This window comes from Camelus bactrianus, unplaced genomic scaffold, assembly GCF_048773025.1.
Source record: "Camelus bactrianus isolate YW-2024 breed Bactrian camel unplaced genomic scaffold, ASM4877302v1 HiC_scaffold_149, whole genome shotgun sequence".
Classification (NCBI taxonomy): domain Eukaryota; kingdom Metazoa; phylum Chordata; class Mammalia; order Artiodactyla; family Camelidae; genus Camelus; species Camelus bactrianus.
In genome coordinates, this window is record NW_027413918.1 from 1 (window position 1) to 4899 (window position 4899).

The window sequence follows — 4899 nt, forward strand, 5'->3', positions numbered from 1 at the left end:
TACTGGACACTGTTTCAGTGACATGGGGAGTGCTGTCAACTAGGAAGGAACGTCATGTATTCTTCAGCCTTGTGTCTGTACAGGTGGGTACACTCAGGGTTCCAGAAAGGATGGGATATTCCTGGCAGTCGTCTACTGCCCTGGCATCGAGGGCTGGCTGGCTGGCTGGCTGTCATCCAAAGTGGAGGCTCTCGTGAAAGGGACAGAACCGAGTCCCAAGGAGATGCCTCCTTCACTGACTTTCATGCAAACACAGTGGACCACAGCCTCCGGAAAGAGGGTGGGTGGCACACGTGGCCCCAGTCTGTTCTGTCCATTCGGCAAATGGCCTGGGTTAGGGGAAACCCAGCATGGCGACCATCCGACAGGCCGACCCACCGACCCACGGACGTGCTCGGTTTCTCCCAGCTCCCTGGATGACCTCCCCCACCCACCCCCACCCCACCCGCATTCCTTCACCCACCGTGGTGTCTGGTGTCAGGGCACTTGGAAGATGACTCCCATTGTTCAATAGACAGGGGCAGGAAGATTCCTATAGGACCGCAAAAACAGTCAACTGGCCATACACACATACATACATACGTACAAACGTTTTGTCCCCAGAGGCCTCAGACCTCCTCTCTCTGGACCCGCTGAACCCCAGTAACTGGCCCCCATTCAACTGCCACATAGTAGGGGTCATCCAGACGTTCTTGGGATGGTAGGTATGACTTCCAAAGGGGTTGAAGCCTTCCTTCCCCCGCTGCAAGCCTGATGCCATCAGCATGGCCAGGACACTGCTACAAACAAACAAACAAACAAACAAACAAACAAACAAACAAACACACACACACCACCACCACCACCACCACCACCAACAACAACAACAACAACGACGACAACAAAAGACAAACACATGCGTATGTGACTTGGGGACATACTTTCCGCAGCCTCCAGGGACGAAGGCACTCGCTTCGCTGGGTAAATCCTACGAGGCTTCACTAAAGCGCTTGCCAACTTACTTCTCAGAAGGATCGATCTCTGCCCCCATCACCCGCCATCATCAGGCAAGGTCGTCAGAATCCATGGGAGATATAGACTAGAAGAAGAAGTAGAGGAAGGAGGAGGAGGAGGTGGAGGAGGAGAATCAGTGACATGAGGTGTGTACGACTTCTTGTCTCCAAGAGGATTGAGTTTTAAATTTTTTTCTTTTCAGATACAAGGGAAAATAAACTTTTGTTTTTTCCCCTTCCTTCCCTTTTAGAGGCGGACACCCACATGGTAAATATCATACCTCTGTCAGCAGAATGGAACCCTTTCTCTTTTTCTCCCTCCCTGACCCTTCTGGGATTCAGAAATCCTCCGTGAGGATTTTTCTATTCTTGGCAGCAGAGTTATTAGCATCATTGACTTGGAGGCAAAAACTTAGGTTTCCATTAAACTGGGATAGACATGCATGGATAAGAGATACTAGTGCTACTCGTTTTCCTTAGGGTTCCCCTGTGTCTGTGGTGTGTGTGTGTGTGTGTGTGTGTGTGTGTGTGTGTGTGTGTGTGTGTGTGTGTGTGTGTGTCTGTGTGTCTGTGTCTGTGTGTCTGTGTGTCTGTGTCTGTGTCTGTGTCTGTCTGTCTGCCTGCCTGCCTGCCTGCCTGCCTGCCTGCCTGCCTGCCTGTTTATTGTAGGAACTCTCTGTCAATGGAAGTATAGTTGACTTACAATGTTGTGTTCATTTATGACGTACGGCATAGTGATTCACTTATTCACACACACACACACACACACACACACACACACACACACACACACACACACACGTATACTTTTTCAGGATAGGTTATTACAAGCTATTGAACATAGTTCCCTGTGCTAGACAGTAGGACCTACTTGTGTACCTAGTTTGTATAGGGTGGTTTATATCTGCTAATCCCAAACTCCTGATTTATCCCTCTGCCCTCCCCCATTCCTCCACCCTACCCTGTCCCCTGTGTTAACCATCGGTTTCTTTTCCATGTCTGCGAGTCCAGTCTGTTTCTGGTTTGTAAATAGGTTCCTTGGAGTCTTTTTAAAATGGAGTTATTTATGTATGGATGGGTGTCTTGACTTACTTTCAGATCCCACCTAGAAGTGATGGCATAGGATATCTGTCTTCCTCTGGGTGACTGACATCACTAAAGCTACGGAACTCTTCACGTATGTGCGTGTGTCGTCCACGTTCAGGGGCCGTGCTGATCTTCTCTGGATGGTTCCCGTGTTAGTCGATGTGCTGTGGCAGCAAGCGCTTGCCTTAGGGTTTTTGTCTCAACCTGAAAGCCGGCCCGGAGACTGAAGGTCTTCTAGTTGCCTCCACTATCTGCCTAGGACCATCTCCACGAACGTTTCCCATTTTCTCTCACCCTTTTGTCTTGGCATCATTGAGTACTAAAATGCTCCGTCTCCTGAAGCCCTGCAGACTGAAGCTGGACAACGGGAGGTAAACGTCAGAGAAATGGCCACAACAGCTCCTGTGGAAACCATCCTAGGGCCTGTTTTTGGAGGAGCCGCTCAGAGAGTTGAGCCGAACACCCCAGGACATCATCAGAGGCATTTCAAACTGCTCGAGCCATTTCGATGACCCCGATGTGTGGAAATCTCCTACTAGACTGACCCCCCTACTCCCGGCCCTGAATCTGGTTTCTCATCTGCTCCAATGATTAACTTTTGTGCTGTACTTTGGTTTTCCACACAAGTGCCTCTTAGGCGATACCTGACTGCTTGCTCCCTAGGCCTAGCTTCAGAAGCCCATCGACACCACCGCCTCCTGAGACGAGATACTACAACTGTTTCCTTGAACAGACCTGTTCTCAGAACTAAGAAACTGGGTCCATGAAACGCAGGCCCTCTAGGAAACTATTCCCTCCCTCCTGCCCCCACACCACACGCACGCATGCACGCTCAGACGCACGCACGCACGCACGCACGCACGCAATGGACGCACATGCACAGTCAACAGCCCAGCTTTTAATGTGTAAAACTTCCAGGGAAGTTACAGAATAGGGAAATGTTGGGGTCCAGAGTAGGCTGCCCCAAAATGTGCCCGATGGACTATGCTGAATGAAAGGGACTTCACAACTGGCCAAGGGGGAGGGTATAGGTCAGTGGTAGAGTGTGTGCTTAGCAAGCAAGCACAAGGTCCTGGGTTTAATCCCCAGTACCTCCGGTCAAAAATAAATACATAAAATCGAATTCCTCTCCCCGCCCCCCCCCCCCAAAGTATACACTGCTGTATGTCAACTCTGTCTCAATAAAACTGGAAGAAAAAAAGGAAAAAAAAATGATTTAACAAAAGAAGGAAAGAAACAAACAAAGAACTGCCCGAGGCAAGAGGAACACTCTGGCCCTCCTTTCTGCCTCCCTGGAAGCAGGGGAAAAAGAATTTTGTTTTTTTAAAGTCTCCCATCCCAGAGGAATCTATCAAGTCAGAGGTCTGCTTCCATGCCCTTCCATGATTCTCAAACGGTGTAGTGGGGTTTACCCAGATTAGGAAAAGGAGGGGACTCCTTTGGCCTGAGACCAGGCGAGATTCTCCCCCTCCCTCCCGCCTCCCTCCGTGCAGTTGGGACGGGGTGGCCTAAGGGTGGGGAAATTGAAACCAAAGAACAAAAGCCGTTCAACAGAGAGGAGCCGGAGGCCAAGTCAAAGGCTCTGACCTGAGCACAGAGCTTTCTGCATTTGAATGAAGCGATTGAACGAGGCCCTGCCGAATGGATCCTCCTGACGTCCCCGCCCCCGCTTCCAGGAGACAGTCAGTCGATTTGGGACCGATCGGTGGAGAAGGCCTGTGAGGCGGCGGCGGCGGCGGTGGCGGCGGCGGCGGCGGAAGCAGCGGCGGGGGCGGGGGGGGGGGGGTGGTGCGCGGGCGGGGGCGGGACCAACGGTCGCTCCAACTCTGCCTGCCTGCCTGCCTGCCTGCCTGCCTGCCTGCCTGCCTGCCTGCCTGCCTGCGGGGCTGAGGCCTGAGGGCCACGCTGGTTCCTGCCACTCAGGGAAACTTCTGCGGGTGTTGCCGAAAGATCGCCCTCCCCGACCCCGTCCCTGACGAGCCAAATAACCCAGAGACAGGGTCTTAGAGTTTAGAAGAAAAGAGGCAGCTTGATTGCTTTGCTGGGCAAAGGGGACTCACAGCAGGCTAGTGCCCTCCAAACTGTGAACCCGTCTTGGGGTTGGGGTTTCATGCTTCTGTGGACGAACAGGTTGGAGCATGAAAGGGAATCACAACAGGCGGGAGCACAAAAGGTGCTCATGATCAACAAGGGTCTCTGATGAAACTTGCTCCTAAATCTGGATGAGTGTCTGATAACATGGGACCTCCTGGTGGTCTAGTAGGTCATCAGCCCGTGACCTTCTTTATCTGGTCAGACTCACCCGGCGGCACCAGCGCCACGGAGGAACTCGGGGTGGGGGGTGGGGGGTGGGAGGGGGCTGGTCGTTCTCCTGAGCTTATCCTCCCGTGACTCCCTTCCTGGGGAAAGACTCAGACGCCAAACATGATTGTCAAGTTGAACGATCAGAGGAAGGTCAAATCAAACAGTTAGAATCGACAACTTTAGCTGTTTTTAACAGTGGGCCTGGAGCTGGGAGCGGTGTCTGGTCAGTCGAGTTTGCTGATCGTTCTAAAAGCAAGCAGTAAGCATAAAGCCAAAAATTGGCTTAGCCTAAGTGCGGCCACTTCATGATTCCTCCTTCACTGGGGGCTGAGGCGTGGGGGAGGGCGGGGGTGGGGGACAGGACTGAGGTGGCGGCGAACTTCTCCGTGAATGCTCGGAGCCGAACTGCTCTCTGGGCCTAGGTCTGAAAAAGGCCTGAGTCTCAGCTATGACAGATTCTCTCTCTTTCTGGGCACATGGACTGACTCGCCCCGCATCCTCCCATCCTGTCAGACCC

At 52.4% G+C, this 4899-nt stretch overlaps 1 long non-coding RNA gene and 1 other non-coding gene across 3 annotated transcripts; both read right to left on the reverse strand.

Moving 5' to 3' along the window:
* Nucleotides 1–52: 52 nt before the first annotated feature.
* LOC141576622 (uncharacterized) lies at nucleotides 53–2914 on the reverse strand. 2 transcript variants are annotated; one of them, XR_012505040.1, is made up of 3 exons: nucleotides 2085–2913; nucleotides 921–1078; nucleotides 53–532 (listed from the first exon to the last, which is right to left on the reverse strand). It is a non-coding gene; the product is annotated as an uncharacterized LOC141576622 (long non-coding RNA). The 2 variants fall into 2 exon arrangements; XR_012505041.1 differs by lacking the exon at nucleotides 53–532 and adding an exon at nucleotides 575–779 and having other exon boundaries at nucleotides 2085–2914.
* LOC141576624 (U6 spliceosomal RNA) lies at nucleotides 2150–2258 on the reverse strand. Its single transcript, XR_012505043.1, has one exon. It is a non-coding gene; the product is annotated as a U6 spliceosomal RNA (small nuclear RNA).
* Nucleotides 2915–4899: the final 1985 nt, after the last annotated feature.